The sequence below is a fragment of the Carlito syrichta genome, unplaced genomic scaffold (genome assembly GCF_000164805.1).
Source record: "Carlito syrichta isolate Samal-C Ts95f unplaced genomic scaffold, Tarsius_syrichta-2.0.1 Scaffold308700, whole genome shotgun sequence".
NCBI lineage: Eukaryota > Metazoa > Chordata > Mammalia > Primates > Tarsiidae > Carlito > Carlito syrichta.
Window position 1 is genome coordinate 78,439 of NW_007252796.1, and position 17,526 is coordinate 95,964.

At 37.8% G+C, this 17,526-nt stretch overlaps 1 pseudogene; it reads left to right on the forward strand.

The window, feature by feature from the left end:
* LOC103268087 overlaps positions 1-13,416 on the forward strand; it is a 21,382-nt pseudogene extending 7,966 nt beyond the window's left edge.
* Positions 13,417-17,526: the final 4,110 nt, after the last annotated feature.

Consider the following 17,526-nt stretch of genomic DNA (forward strand, 5'->3'; position numbering starts at 1 on the left):
GGCGGCTCTGCGCCCCCTAACGGCAGGAGGCCTCCGAGGCCGCGCCGCCATCTTGGCCCTTCGGGAGGGCGCGTAGTAGGGGCTCCTGGGCCGAGTTCGTCGTCTGGAGGCAAGTGCAAGCTGGGGCACAAGATCGGGTCTCGCTCCTTTGAGGACATCTGCCTAGTGATCAGCATCACCCACGGCTAGGAGGTGATGGTGAAGCTGGAGTCTCAGAAGGCCCGGCATCCCCAGCTGCTATAGGAGAGCAAGCCATAGAAAGTCCTACAAGGCAGGCCCCGCTGAGTGGCTCGAGCCAGTCTTCCCAGCACTTTGGGAGGCCAGACGAGAGGACTGCCTGAGCCCGTGGGTTCAAGACCAGTCTGGGCAACTTGGTGAGACCTCGTCTCTACAACAAATCAAAAAATTAGCCAGGTGTGGTGGTACGCACCTTGGTTCTAGCTACTTGGCAGGCTGAGGTGGAAGGATGGCCTGAGCTCAGCAGGTTGAGGCTGTGGTTGCTGTGAGCGTGCCACTACACTCCAGCCTGGGCGACAGAGCGAGACTCCGACAAAAAAAAAAATCCTGCAACGCAAGGTGGGCATATCCCACGTACAGTGGTGTGGTCAGGAAAAAGACTACAATGTACTAGTTAGTCATGGATCTTCTGGGACCCAACCTTGAAGACCTCTTCAATATCTGCTCAAGAAGATTCACGATGAAACTCTACTTACGTTAGCTGACCAGATGATGGGTAGAACTGAATATGTTCATACAAAGAATTTTATACAGAGAGACCTTAAACCAGATAACTTCCTAATGGGTACTGGGCGTCACTGTAATAAGTTATTCCTTTTTTGATTTTGGTTTGGCCCCAAAGTACAGAGACACGACAAGGCAACACATAACATACAGAGAAGATTAAAAACCTCACTGGCACTGCCCGATATGCTAGCATCAATGCACATCTTGGTATTGAGCCGAGTCACCGAGATGACATGGGATCATTAGGGTATGTTTTAATGTATTTTAATAGAACCAGACTGCTGTGGCAAGGACTGAAGGCTGCAAGAAAGAAACAAAAACATGAAAAGATTAGTGAAAAGAAGATACCTACTCCTGTTGAAGGTTTTGTTAGGGACAGAGGGTCCAGAGGAGACTCAGCTGGTAACCAGAGATCTGAGTAACACAAAGATTTGTAACACAAAGAGATGAAGAAAAAGATTTATTTAAGAAAAGATCACTTCCCACAGACAGGAAGAGGGGCGGCACCCTTTTTTTTTTTTTTTTTTTGAGTCGGAGTCTCACTCTGTCACCCAGACTGGAGTGCAGTGGCCGCTTCCGGCCACCGCAGTCTCGACCTGCTGGGCTCCAGCAATCCTTCCGCCTCAGCCTTCCAAGTAGCTGGAACTACAGGCGCGCACTACTATGCCCGGCTAATTTTTGATTTATTGTAGAGATGAGGTCTCGCCAAGTTGCCCAGGCAGGTCTCGAACCCTTGGGCTCAGGCAATCCACTCCCCTCAGCCTCCCAAAGCGTGGGATTACAGCCTGAGCCACCGAGCCGGGCTGGGCCGGCACTCTTAAAATGAGTGTGGCCCATAGCTCCCAAGCCCCTGACTTAAATCTTCTTCGCTAGAGGTGTTGCAATCAAGTAGATGTGACTGCCGTGACTTTCTTGCTGGTCACTTACTAATGATTTGCTGACTTTGGGGAAGGGAGGGGGTCTGGTTCCTGCTTCCCAGTGCCAGGTGGATGATTTGTAGACCCCGAGGAAGGCAGAGAGTCTGGATCCTGCTTTCCAGGCGCTGGGTGGGTGATTTGTTGACCCTGTGGACAAGGGGAGGTCTGGTTCCCAGGCACTTACCATCTTCAGGGGTCTGTTTTAAGATTACAGTGGATGAATACTGGTCACGTTTGAGAGAACTGGGTTTCTGAAAAGACAAAGTCAGCAAAGTTTATCTTTACCTAAAGAATGCACTCTTCCAAGACACAGTTTCTACTTTCTCATCATTGTGTTCCGGTCTAGGAACAAGACAAAAATGGCTTCCCGCTCTCGGTCAGTCCTTTCAGTTTTACATAAGGGGTTTCCTGCAGAATTCGCCATGTACTTAAACTATTGTCACAGGCTACAGTTTGAGGAAGCCCCGATTACATGTGTTTGAGGCATTTATTCTGCATTCTTTTCAGGACCCTGAACCACCAATATGACTCAGGCAATCCTCCCAAAGTGCTGAGATTACAGGCTGAGCCACTGAGTCCAGCCTTGCTTTCCATTTTCTCTGACCCAAGGGAAAGAAAAATTTGTTGGTAATTCCTTAAGTAGTGTAATTTATTCATTAATAGCATGTTGGGATAAATTAAAAGAACATTTGTCTGGAAATGCTGCAGGGAGCCTTTTATGTAAATATAGGTATTTTCTAAAATAAACTTGGAATTGTAAATTGACATGAGTTTGGTCAGATTGTGTCAGGTTTAATTTGTTTTTTTTCTTATTTGAAAGCTATTTTAGCAACAATTAATTCCTTGATTACCACATTCTACCATTAAGGGATATTAGTACTGTAATTCTGAAGAAAGCTAAGTCTGAACTTTTGGGGTAGCAGCTTGTTTCTTTTCTATCCACCCTTGTCAATTAAGGTATTCGTTTCTTGACTAATAAACCCTTTGATACTTCCTTCTATCCAGAAATCAGCCTCATAAAGCTATTTTTAAGTATAGTTTGTGTAAAATAAAAAGGTTTAGCTTTGATAATACCTTTTCCAAGCTGAACTCCCTTTAGCAAGATGTTTTTCAGTGCTTTTATTTACCATACAGTTATATACCATTTTTCTGAAATATTTTGTAACACTTTTTTTGTATTTTTGCCATTTGAAAATTTGTGGTATACTTGGTCTGTAATTAAGTTTCAGATTTAAGACTGCTGTTAGCTTTGTAAATTAAAATGTAGGTATCTTGTCCTGGTCCGCATCCTTCCATCTGCACCTGGAGCTGGGATCCCACTGACCTCCTAGCTGCCATTAATTGTCTTCACAGTTCACAAAAGAAGAATGTGAAATTCATTGAATGCTGTTACTAATCCTGTTGAGAGATGAATCTCATTTTACCAAGATTAAATTACATTTTTCCACTAAAGTTATGATACAAGTTGAAGACACATCACTCAAAATGGGAAGACCTCACCACTAAGGCTCCACAGTGGCTTACTTGGCTGAACTCTAGGTTACTGCTCTTTACTTTGTTCACCCGTTGGGGAGGGGTGCAGTTTTTTTAGACATTGGGAGATGGCCATTTTAACTACTGTTGAATGTCTCTGCTTTGGGAAGGTATAACAAGAAATAAAAAAGAATATATATGAAAAAATTTTTTTGACAGTTTGATTATTATATGTATGTGAGGTAGTTTTATTTAGATCAGATCGGTTTTGTGTTCTCTAACCTTTCTGTACCTGGGTATTTGTAACTTTCTCAAGTTTTGGAAAGTTTTCTGTTATTATAGCTTTAAATAGGCTTTCTACCCCTTGTTCTTCCTCATCTTCCTCTTGAACTTCAATAACTCTTTGATTTATTCTTTTTAGATGATTTTTAATGTTTTGGAAGGAAACTTTATTTTTTTCTTTTTTCTTCTCTGACTGTGCATTTCCAAATAGCTTACTGATTCTTTCCCTTGACTGATCCATTCCACTGTTGAGAGCCTCTAGTATTTTTCTCAGTTCAGTAGATAAATTTCTCAGGTTCAAGATTTCTATTTGATTTAGTTTTATTATTTCAATCTATTTGTTTTATTTCTCTGTGATTTTCTGTGTTATCTTGGAGATCACTAAGTTTCCTTAAAACTATTATGTAAAACCGGGCTCGGTGGCTCAGCCTGTAATCCCAGCGCTTTGGGAGGCTGAGGTGAGTGGATTGCCTGACCCTGCGGGTTCAAGACCCACCTGGGCAACTTGGCGGGACCTCATCTCTACAATAAATCAAAAATCAGCTGGGCGTGGTAACTACTTGGAAGGCTGAGGTGGAAGGAGTACTGGAGCCCAGCAGGTCGAGGCTGCAGTGGCCACTGTACTCCAGTCTGGGTGAGAGAGTGAGACTCCAACTCAAAATACAAACAAACAACAACAACAAAACTATTATGTTAATTCTTAGTCTGAGATCTCATATTGCCATCTTGTTAGGGTCAGTTGCTGGTTTCTTGCTTTGTCCATTTGGAGAGGTCATGGTTCTCTATTTCCTGCTGTCTTCTGTAGTTGTATACCTGTGTCCTTACATTTAAGGATTAGATATTTATTTCAGCCTTCTCTTTCTGGCTTATTTTGATTGATATTTTACATATTTTGCGATATATTTTACATATTTTCAAAGAATCTTTCAACTAACATTTTAGAATTATACAGGGGAAAAAAGCAGTTTTTTGTTCAGGGAGACCTGAGAGACATCATTGTATCAAAGTGATCAAAGTAAACATTGCCAAATTTTAATCCTAATTTGATGAACATCACTTCTGTGGTGTCCTTGCCAAAATGTACTTAAACTTAATTTAATCATGAGATGTCTCACTATACACAACATGAGGGAAATTTTACAAAGCAAATGACCTGTATTTCAAAAATTAGCGAGAAAAAGACAAAGAAGAGTGAGAACGTGGTTTAGATTAATAGAGAATAAATAAATGAACTTCCTGACATTTAGTACTAGACTGGAGGAATAGCTATAATGAATGTTAATGAGACAAAGGACCCACTTTGAACATTGTCTATGAATTACACAATATCATTGTGTCAATATCAAATTTCTTGATTTTGGTCACTGAGCTCTGATTATAAAAGATAATATCTGTTTACTTAGGAAATAAACACCAAAATATTCCTTCGTCTACTGGAGCAATATTCCCAGCTTACTCTCATAGTGTTAAAAATAATTAGATAGATGATAGATAAGAGATTTATAAAACTGAGAATAGTTAGTATAAATGACAAGTGTCCAGGTTAGATGCAATGACTCATACTTGTAATCTCAGTACTTTGGGAGGCTGAGTTGGGAGGATGGCTTGAGTCTAGGTGTTCGAGACCACACTAGGTAATACAGTGAGACCTCGTCTGTACAAAAAATTAGCCAGGTGTGGTGGTATGCACCTACATACAGTCCCAGTTATGTGGGAGGTTGAGGCAGAAGGATTACCTGAGACCAGGAGGACAAGGCTGCAGTGAGTGTGATTGTGCCAGGAAATTCAACCTGGGTAGTAGAATGAGACCCCCCCCAAAATAATAATAACATGAATCCAAATTCTATACTAAATTATGCCTCATAGTTCACAGTTGAAATATTCCCATGAGATTAGGAAGAAAAGGAGGGTGGTTGTCCTTTGTATTCTTATTTAATATAACACCAGGGATCCTATTGGTGCAAAAAGGCAAGATAATAAACATGTAACTTTTGTAAAGAAGAAGTAAAGATGTCCTTTCTGATCAATTTAATGTATTTTCTCAAATGTCATTTTCACTATATATCCAATCGTGAATATCCTATTTACTATTTCAACCCATCTGGGCTCCATCGACTTCTCATCACCTACATTCTGTTCTTTTTCTGATTTCCACAGGACTTTGTGATATACTATGCTTCTCAGTTTTGCAGATGAATTGTTTATTGTCTGTTTTTATCAGCTAGAGTGTATGTTTCATGTGGACAAATTTGTTTTCTATGTTTTGACCACTGATACATCCAATATTCCTTGAAACATTTCTGAAAGACTGAGGGTACCAAACAAATATTTGATCACTTCTTGGCCTTTTGGCTAAAATATTTGTTCAAATAACAAATATGACAACACAGTTTTAATGTTCATTTGTGCCTCTGTATATGATCTTTCTAACTCTACTGACTTATTGTCTCTTCTTCAATTTCATTATCCCCAGAGCTCTCAGAAATAGAAAGGAATATTGTATAGGTTCTCCTCTCCTATTGGTTATTGGTGGAGGTTTTGTTGAAAATGAGTTGGTTGAGAAATTAAGATTTTGCTTCCAGAATCTATCCTGTTCCATTGGTCTATATGCCCGTTCTTGTACCGGTGCCAGGCTGTTTTGATTGCTGTAGTTTTATAGTAGAGTTTGAAGTCCGAAAGTGTGATATCTCCTGCTTTGTTTCTTTTACTAAAAATTGCTTTGGCTATTTGTGGTCTTTTATGTTTCCATATGAATTTCTGTATTGTCATTTTCAGGTCTGAGAAGGATGATGTTGGTAATTTATTGGCTATTGTTAAATCTGTAGATAGTCTTTGTTAGGACAGACATCTTAACAATGTTACTTCTTCCATACAAGAGCATGGAATATTCTTCCATTTGTTTGTGTCTTTTATTTCTTTGAGTGGTGTTTTGTAGTTTTAATTGTAAAGGTCTTTTACTACTCTGGTTAGGAAGATGCCAAGGTATTTCTCCCCCCCACCCCCCGTGGCTATTTTGAATGGGATTGTGCTTTTCATTTGGGTTTCTGTTTATTGGTGTATAGGAAAGCGGCTGTTTTTTACACATTTATTTTATATCCTGAGACTTTGCCAAAGTCCTTTATCTGCACAAGGAGGTTTTGGACAGATCCTCATGGGTTTTCAAGGTATAGGATCATATCGTCCACAAAGAGGGATAACTTAACTTCTTCTTTTCTTATTTGGATACCTTGATTTCTTTCTCTTGCCTGATTGTTGTAGCTAGGACTTCCAACAGTATGTTGAACAGGAGGGGTGAGTGTAGGCAGGCTTATCTTGTTCCGGTTTTCAGGGGAAATGCTTCCAATATCTGTCTGTTTAGCAGTATGTTGGCTGTGGGTTTATTGTAGTTGGCTCTTACTATTTTAGGTATGTTTCATCTATGCCTAGGTGTTCAGGGGTTTTTATCAAGAAGGGATGCTAGATTTTTTAAAAAAAATTTATTTTAAAGATGTGGGGTACAATTCAGGGTTAGGCATACAAATGTTGGGAGCCAGCCGTGGAGGCCTGCCTGAGCGTTAGGGATCCAGGCAGGCTGCGGACCCTGAGACCGCTAGGACGAGTTCAGGAGCTGAAGGCCCATTGCCTCTTCCCTTCTTTGCTGATTTGGCATGTCCCACTAGCAGGGACTTTGATGATCTAAGCATGAAGTTCTGAGAGTATGACAGGCATGGCTTACTTTAGGAGTCCATTGTTCCCATTTCTCACAGACTGCGGTTTTGGCTTTAAACTTAACATAATTCAAACTCAGGTCACATTTGGGAGCCTTTAATACGGTAAAAGCTTCTTTAAAGATTTAATAGTATATTTGTAGAATTAGTATATACATACAAAGTGCTGTTTCAACCTTAATAATACAGATAAATATCTAGAGCTACGGCCCAGCACAAGCTTTGGGCTGAGCCACATTCCTAAAGGCCCAGCATGAGCTTTGGGCTGGGCCACATTCCTTAGGAATTGGTTTGGGCTATAATTAAGAGTTTCTATAGTGTAGATAGAATTAGTGTAAAATATAGAGGAATTGGGATTTAGGTTGGTTATTAGGTGTTTTGTATGCATAGGTTTTAAAAGTTATTGATTATTAGAATATTATGATATTAGAATTGCTGTACTGCTTTTGAGAAATATTAACCAAGCATGAGGAACAGTGAAATAGTTTTGGGATCCTCATTCCTCATGCTTGGGGAAACACCTGGTTGGTGGGGGACGCCCTCATCCATCTGGTTCTATTTTCATGTAAATGTCTTGTGATTTAATTGGGATTGCCCTTCCTCTTACTCGAGGAAACACCTGGTGGATGAAGGATGCCCCTCATTCATCTGGCTTTGTGTCCATGTAAAGGTTTTGTGATTTAATTGAGATTGTTCTTCCTCATGCCCGAGGAAACACCTGGTGGGGGGGGGGGCGCCCCTCCTGCACCTGGCTTGTGTTCACGTGGAAGACTTGTAAGACTGCCTGTGTAAAATTTGGGATAAATACAAGCTGTAAACCCCCAATAAATGGCTTCTGGTCAATCCGTTGAACAGATGTCCACTTTCTTTCTTTCTCTTTATATCTATCCCTCCTTCTTTCTTTCTTTTAATATCTATCCATATAGAAATGCCGACGCCATCACACCTTCCAAGGGACCCCCCTAAATCTCTTTTTGGGGGCTGGCCCCCCAAAGGTACCCTTGTTGATGAGGTGTGCCCTCCCTAACAGTTTCCCATTACTGCCACTCCCACCTCCCCTCCAGCAGTTTCCTACTACTGCCAATACCTTTATTATAGTATTATGATAACTGTTCAAGGTCCGCTTATGAGTGAGAACATGTGGTACTCAGTTCTTTGTTTCTGGATAGATCACTCAGTATTATAGATTCAAAGTCCATCCAAGCTGATGTGAAGTTCATAATTTTGTCCTTTATGGCTGCATAATATTCCATCGTGTATATGTACCACATTTTAAAAATTCAATCCTCTTTCGATGGGCAGGAAGCTTGTGTCCATGTTTTTGCTATTGTAAATAATGTTGCAGTAAACATGCATGTGTAGGTATCTTTTTCATAAAGTGATCTGAGTTCCTTTGGGTATATTCCCAGTAGGGGGATTGCAGGGTCATATGGAAGGTCAATATTTAGATCTTTTAGGAATTACCAAACTGTTTTCCACAGAGGTTATATTAGTTTGACTATAGATGATTTCTTTTCATAAAATAGAAGTCTGCTAACATGACCAAGAGCAAGTATTAGGAAGCAGATGTGACCAAAAGCTCATTAGAAAGGGAGGCATGATGATAGTCATGTTGTCTTAGGGAAAGAAACTTAGAAATAAGGACGCTGAAGCCTGCCAATCAAATAGCAACAAGAACTCATTTTAACTTTATTTGGACCAAACTGCTTGGGTGATGTCTGGGAGAGATTGTGACCTTGTAATCCTTGATCAATGAGGAACCAGGGGAGGGACTTATGTACTAGAAGATAATTTGCGTGTTGTAATTGCTCTCAGTGTGCCTGCCCATCAGACACCTGATCTTGCAAGACCATTATTAAAGTCTCACTTCTGCTGGACTCCATGTCTCTGTTCATCCTTTGATTTTGGACTGGTGAGTTTGTTTCTCACAGACCCATCGACCTGATTCTCAACCAACTGGCCTTAGCCAACTTCTGAGTGCTTTTCTTTAAGTGATACATCAGACAATGGCAGCTTTTGGATTGAGATATTTCCTAAATAACATTGGGTGTAAACTCATCTTTTATTCTTCCAGAACAGGCACAGGAGTTTTCTTCAGCACTATTTGCCTCCTCAAGGATTTCAATCCATTAAACTCCACCCTAGTAGATGCAGTGGTTGGAACTCAAGATTAGATCTCTAAAATTCCTTGGCTTCTGTTGTTTTCTCTGCTGGATCTTGCACCTCTTGATAAATATATATGTTTCTATAGTAGTGAATTGTCTGTTGAATAGAAAAAAAACCTTAGCATGAAAAACAATTATGGAAATTGTTCCTGGAGAATGTCAGAAAGATTTGGCACATTGTATACAGTCTTATATTTTTCCCTTGACTTTATGAGTTTGGGCCAGTGGCCCCATGGTCATTCATCCTGCACAGACACAGCAGTGAGTCCAACACATTCATAGCAACAGACTCTCCTTCAGATCTTTCTATGAGGCCTGAGCCACTCACACCATCATGATTCTGGTGAGGTTTTTTGTTTTTTGTTTTTGCGTTCTGCTCAGTCTACTATTCTGATAGTTTGGATAACTCTTGCTGCAAGCCCAGGTCAGAGGATGGTGAATAATTTTGTGCTAGTGGCCTCATCAATTCTGCTTTGCCTGCAGGAAAAGGAAAACACTTTTTCTGATCTGGTTGCCATGCCATAAGTCTGTTCTCTTAATGGATTCCAATCATCTATTTCCACATTTGCTAATATTTAGGAACTATTAAGTGCCAATAATCTGCAATGCCATAATAAACATGAGCAGTAATGTTTCTGTCCAGGTGGATCTTATGCTATAACTAAAAATAAATATTTATATATTATTGTACAAAGATCACTCAATTTAGCTATGTTAGATTCTTAAGAGAAGTTCAGGAAATATTTATATAGGATATGGAGGGAATTTTTGAGTGTAGAGATTTAAGAAAAACTCTGATTTTGTAGTATGAAGAATCATGGAATCTTTTAAAAAAATACTGAAGCATAGCTTTATTAGGTGCTTCTCTCACAAGGCAAATAACCTGGAAAGGCCACATATAAGAAAGACATGTTCAGCCTCACAAGACGGAGGAAAAACTCTGAGTGTTTGCTGTGTAGAGAGATGGGGAGCATAGAAGAATGTGAATCTAGAAAAAAACATGATGAGAGTTCACGTTGTTGACTTAACAGAGGACCATGAAACCTGAACTCCTGTGTAAAAAAAATCCAAAGAAGGGATCAAGCAACTGAGTAAAAATGTCAGTACTTCTTATAAAATATTTAATTAAAATAATATATTTGCTTCATTTAATGGTACTTTTAACCGATAGGATTACAGTTTAAATTTAAAGTATTTAATTTCAAGCTGCAAGAAAACACATTATTAATCACCAATGGCTAGCAAAAGGTACCTAAGTTACTACAAATTATTTTTGTCAGCTAGTTTCAACTAAATGAAAAATCTGAAAATACTTTAACTACCAGGGAACAAAAGTTGCTTTTAAAAATTTACTTCTCAGCCGGGCTCAGTGGCTCAGCCTGTAATCCCACGCCTTTGGGAGGCTGAGGTGAGTGGATTGCCTGAGCCCGCGGGTTCGAGACCCGCCTGGGCAGCGAGACCTCATCTCTACAATAAATAAAAAAAATCAGCCGGGCGTGGTAGCGCATGCCTGTAATTCCGGCTACTTGGAAGGCTGAGGCGGAAGGATCGCCGGAGCCTAGCAGGTCAAGGCTGCGGTGGCCAGGAGTGGCCACTGCACTCCAATGTGGGCGACAGAGTGAGACTCCAACTCAAAAAAAAAAAAATTTACTTCTCTTTAGAAAATTGAGCATAGTCATTATTGCTTTAACATTTCTCATTTGGTCATACATCCTATGACATTACAAATACTTAAGCAATCATTTTTATTTATCTATGTAAGCTCTGTCATTATAAACTCTGCCAATAATGACTACTTATTTTTATTTTGAAGTAATGAGGCTTTAAATATTGCTTCATTCCAAAACTTTCATGTTTACTTTTATCTATTTTGCTCTTTTCATTCAAAATTACATTGAAATTTAAAATTTGTATATTTGTAAGAAAGAATCTCTGAGGTAAGATTGTCTTTCATGTTACTTTAAAAACCACCAGATTAAAAATAAACATTACTTTTCATGTCACAAATCAAAGTATACATAAAAATATAAATGAAATATTATTAGGGTAAGAATTCAAACTTAATTGGTGGCTTGATGTTGAATTTTCATTTATTTTAATGCAAATTGTGAAACCTGGTTTGATAGTGCTAAAGGGATTCCACTTCTCAGGGCCAAATGTCTTAAAGTAAAAAATTTTATCTATTTACATTAGGTGTATCAGTTTCTCTTGAATATTTAAAAAGCTACTTTAAATATCTCATGATACTCATGTTACTATAGCCCCCTTTGCATCTGTGTACATTGTCACCAGAAAGTTTGAATAGTTCATATTCTTTTCCCATGTGGAATTATTTAAATACTGGGCCTGTGACACTTTATGTTGTTCTCATCATTTCCATTAACTTAGTCCTTGCTATCACTATAATATTTTGCTGACATGTTCTTGTAGAACAGAAAAATAACACCTTAGACCCTGACATTATATACCCTGAAGATATTTCTGCATTTTGGTGCATGTGATCCCATGGGGAATTTCTGTGCTCTGTGGCTGCCAGACTCAGTGCTGCTGTACAGCTCTAGGGATTCCTTCCCTAGCAGAGGAGTTGGGCAATAACCTTAAGGCAACACATTGAGTCAGCCTCTGGACCGCTCTGCACTTTTGCTTCCCTTTGTAGCAAAAATTAAAATAACAGATTCCAAAACTGTTTCATATTTTAAGCTGGATCATAGCAGTTCATTGGGAATCACATCCCACAACCCAATGCATAGAATATGGACATGCATCACTGTTTGGTGCATTTAGAGCAATAGTTTAATCTAAGGTTAAATGGGTTGCTATATGATTAAGAATTCAGAAGTAAAGATCTTGTGTGACTTTTTCCCATATAAATTCAGTAGTTTTGTTGTATTGTGCCTAAACTTTAAATATCTGAGTTATCATATACTCTAAATAGTAAGGCAACTGAGAGAGCCCAAACAAGAATAACTTGTCTGAAGAAGCCCTAAACTCATTGAAAGATAGGTATTGTGAATATTTCATTTAACTTCCAAAATTGCATTGTCTATCTGAATCCTTATGATTAACATCTTACTTATTTACTTAAGTAAATACTTCCAGGCTACATAAGGCACATAGAACTTTGTATTATAGTGTCTAACCATTAAAGAAATTTTAAAAGAAGGAGAAGAACAAGAAAAAGGAGGAGGAGAGAAGAAAGAAGGAGAAAGAGGAAAAAGAGGACACAATGTGGAAGAAAAAGAGACGAAGAGGAAGAAGAGAAGAAAGAACAGAAGTGAAAGCAGAAGGAAGAGAAGGGAGAAAGCATAAAACATTTAGAAGAAATCATAAAGTAAAATCTTTGTAACTATGGTCAAGCAAATATTTGTTAGACACAATACCGAAAACAAGATTGCAAGAGAAAAATTGATAAATCAGACTTGCAAAAATAAAAATTTATGCTTTTCAAAAGAGACTATTAAGAGAAATAATAGAACAGAGACAGAGAAATTATTTACAACTTACATATCTGGTAGACACTTGTATCCATAATATATAAAGAAACTTGAAATTAAATACTAACAAAACTAATAACTGAATTAAAAATGTATAAAGAATTTGAACAAATTTTTAAATTAAGACGATATACTTATGGCAAATAACATATGCAGTGTAGTGTTGCCCAAAATCTTAAAGTTTCTGTGACTGCAGGAAAGTGACAGTTTTTATTTACTCCCTGTAAGTTTGGGAAACTTTGAGGTCAATAATTTTATACATATTTTAAAATATGGCTTAAGTCAAAGCCTTGGTAATACAACTAATGTTTTCAATTTTGACAAGGAAATTTAGTCATTTCTATTACTATAGCATTTTAAGACATCAATCAGAATTATGACTGAGAACATATTTCTTTAAATTTATATAGTGTTTGAAATATTCATATCAACAATATACTCATAAACACAACTAAAAAATATTCAGTATAATGTGTCACTTGACAATATTTTATACAAAACAGGCCTAAGCATTTACTATCTGTCGGTGACCAGCACTGACCAAGGGTGGGTTAGGACCCGCATCAGAGAATCAGGAGACGGTGAGAAGACCACTTGGAGGCAGCTCTTCTGGGAACAGTCTGATCAGGACTGAAGCCAATTTTATTCAAACCTTTTCCAACTTATATACCATTTTCTATACCCTCCAGCAGTGTGATAATCACTTGCTAGGGGCGTACAGGTTCCGTGCTTTACAAACCATGCATCACAAGACCATCACGAGACTTGCAAGTTTCGAGCAAACAATTCAAACTCCATGATGCCTGATGTGCTTCACAAAACTCACATCAAGGTCACAGGTGCACAATTTCAATTGTTCAAAATGTCTTCCATAGTGTTCAATAAAATCATTCATATTATACTCTTTGTTCTAAACCCTGATTAATACAAAAAACTTTCCTGAGTTAACTCTAGGTTCAATCCAAGTTCACTGACTCCAAATATTTTTAACGATTAATATTATCAACTTAACACTATACTATAATCTATAAGTTTACTTAAATGACTTAGCTGTTAGTTATACTATTATCCTATTACGATTTAACGTAATGCCTTATAACTCAGTTAAAACTTATTCTTAAACTACCAAACTTTACTATAATTCATATGAGTTTCATATGTCTAAACTTTAATTTTTATATGATCTAGTGATTGGACTTTAATACTATGCTATATCCTATTAAGTTAATACCTTATCATTAAATCTTATGATTACCATTAACGTATGATTTTTAAAATCATAACATCATAATTCTCATTCTATTCTAATAAAATGACGACTTTAACCCAAAACTTAAATCTTTTTTCCTTGGTTATTAATACATGGCTATGTGTAAAATTTCCTATTGTCATATTAGAAGCAAAAACAGCACCGTTGGGAAAATTTCGGTATACTAATCAAAGGATCTTAAAATTGGCCTACAGGAATAGGAACTAAAGTCATAATCTGAGAAAAGGAAACTTAAAAGCTTAAACAAAACTTAAAGGTTTTCTATGAATGCTTATTACTATTTAAATCTTTTCGATGGAAATTGTATCGTCTTAAATGTATGTTTTATCCAAACAAGTCTATTCTAAAAATCAAATAGTAGCTGTCACACTCTTGGATAATGGACTGCATGGTTACCATGACAATGGCCACAGGCTGAAGCAAACTGAGTTTCGGCATGTAAGGAAACTAGAAAAACGTCCTGCCTGGCTAGAGGAGGGGCAATAAAACTATTATGATAATTTAGTTTCTAATCTTAATCCTAGGAGAAACTGCCTTTGGGAACAAGAGTTGACTAACCAGTCTACAAGGAAATAGAAGTTTAAAAATATCTAGAAAAAAGTACAACTTAGAAGGGACAAGGTCATATAAAATAATTCTACTGTGCAACTTTCCATCAGGTGTATAGAGATTTACTTATAAATTTTCCTGCCATGTATGCACACTGGTCACTAATCACATGCCAATATTATAGGTATAACTGATATCCTATGTCAGAGGCGATCTTCCAGATGGGCCCTTACAGGCCTCAGCCATGTAGCTATAGATGTTGGCTCCCAACAACTATCTCTACAAGATGACTGATATGTCTTTTGAGGCTTTCCTGGAGCTGACATAGAAAATAACAGTTATTTCTAGGTTAAAAGGACTTAAGTTAGAATTTGATTTTGGGGAAACTTGTCAAAAATATTACAAGGCTTAAAACATTTGATCAAATGTTATTACAGGTCACTTATGACATAATAGTCATTCAAACCAGACCAAACTGATAATAGAAAGGCTTTAAAAAAACAATACAGAAAATTACATTAAAAAAAACTTTAATCCATTTAAACTTCATGGTTTTTGGTGTTTTTTTTTGTTTTTTTTTTTGCAAGTAATCAAAAATCTAGTATCAGCAACACAAATAATTATCTTGATAAAATGTAAAGTATTTTCTTAAGCCAACTACCAAAAAGGTAAAGAAAATCTTCCACAGTGTGATTGTTTATCCTGATGGGAAACTCATTTAGGTAACCTGGAAGCTGAACCTAATAAAAGGCTTGTTGGGTTTTTTAAAATTTAATCAAACACAGGAAGGATGTGTCCAAGGTTAGTAGTGTAACAATTCAAACACATCAAGAACATCAAAAATATAAAATCAAGTTACATTGCAGAAAAACATTGCTTTTCAAGGCCTTGAAGATAAACATTTCAGTGTCATGCCATAACAGTAGAGTTAGAATTAGAAAAACAGATATAGAAATTGATGAAAAAGTTGAAGGAGAGGCCTTCTTACAGGGAGAAAAAGTTGAAGGCAATAATGTATGACTTGCAAATAATATGCAATGAGATACAGCAAAAGTTTAACCTCTGAGATATAAATCAGAAACTTCAGAAGCAAAACTCTATCTCAAAAAAATTATGATTTTAAATAAAGAAGACAGTATTTTAACCTGAAACTAGGAAAATTAAACAGGCCTCAGAAAGAAATGTGGCAGAAAAAGAAACAGTATGCGATTTTGAGGATGGCTACTACATAAACGGAGTCTAGAATTAAAAACTAAAAGCTCTTATACTTTTATTAAGAGTAGAACAGTAGTTGAAAAAATTGTGGTTTTTTTTTCTAACAAAGAGGACCAGACTCTGGTTATGTGTCAGTGCACCCCTGACACCAACATTTTTTTTTTTTTTTGAGTTGGAGTCTCACTCTGTCGCCCAGACTGGAGTGCAGTGGCCGCTCCCAGCCACCGCAGCCTCGACCTGCAGGACTCCGGCGATCCTTCCGCCTCAGCCTTCCAAGTAGCTGGAATTACAGGCATGCGCTACCACGCCCAACTGATTTTTTGATTTATTGTAGAGATGAGGTCTCGCTGCCCAGGCGGGTCTCGAACCCGCGGGCTCAGGCAATCCACTCACCTCAGCCTCCCAAAGGCATGGGATTATAGGCTGAGCCACTGAGCCCGGCGCAATTTGATTTTATTAACTGATTTAGCTTATTTCATAAGATCGTATCATCTACAAACATGGACATTTTCATTTCTTCCTTTTCCAATTTCAATGCTCTTTACTTTTTTTTTTTTTTTTTTAGTCAGAGTCTCACTCTGTCATTCAAGCTGGAGTGCAGTGGCATGATCATGGCCACCACAATCTTGATCTGCTGGGCTCAGGCAATCCTTCCACCTCAGCCTTCTCAGTAAATGGAACTATAGGCATATGCCACGTGCTTTGCTAATTTTTTGATTTATTGTAGAGATGAAGTCTCACCAAGTTGCCCAGGCTGGTCTCATACCCCTGAGCTAAGGAAATCCTCTCACTTCCACCTCCCACAGTGCTGAGATTACAGGCATGAGCCACTATGCCCAGTCTGCCCTTTACATTTCTTTTTTTAATCGGGCCTAATTGCTCTGGGTGGAACTTCCAGTACTGTGTTGAATAAAACTGGTAAAAATGGGCATCCTTTTCTTGCTCCAGATTTTAGAGAAAAGGCTTTTAATTTTTCCCTTTTCAGTAAAGTGCTAGGTGTGGGTCTGTCATATATGGTCTTTATTGTTTTGAGGTATGTTTTGTTTATACCCAGTTTGCTGAGAGTTTTTTATCGAGAAGGGATGTTGAATTTCATTGAATGCTTTTTCAGCATCTATTGAAATGATCATATGGTTTCTGCCCTTGATTCTATTAATGTGATATATCATATTTATCGATTTGTATATGTTGAACAATCATTGCATCCCTAGGATGAATCCCACTTGGTCATGTTGAATTGTCTTTTTAATGTGTTGTTTAATTTGGTTTACTAGTATTTTGTTGAGAATTTTTGCAGCTATGTTTCTCAAGAACATTGACCAGCGGTTTTCTTTTTCTTTTGTTTACTTTTTGTTGTATCTTTGGTTTTCATATCAAGGTAATGCTGGTCTCATAGGGTGAGTTTGGATTTCCTCCTCTTCAATTTTTTGGATTAGTTTGAGTAGAATTGGTATTGGTTCTTCTGTAAATGTCTGCTAGAATTCAGCAGTAAAGTTAAAGTAGTGCATATAATAAATTTTTAAAATATAAAGCAGTAAACCATTAGGCCGTAGGCTTCTGTTTGTGGAAGACATTTTTTGTTGTTAACATTCTATACATCAATTTTTTAATTTTAAAGATGTGGGGTACAATTCAGGATTAGGTATACAATTGGTCATCATACAGGTATAGTTTGGGCCTTTCTTTGGTTTCCACTTTGTCTGGTTTGAA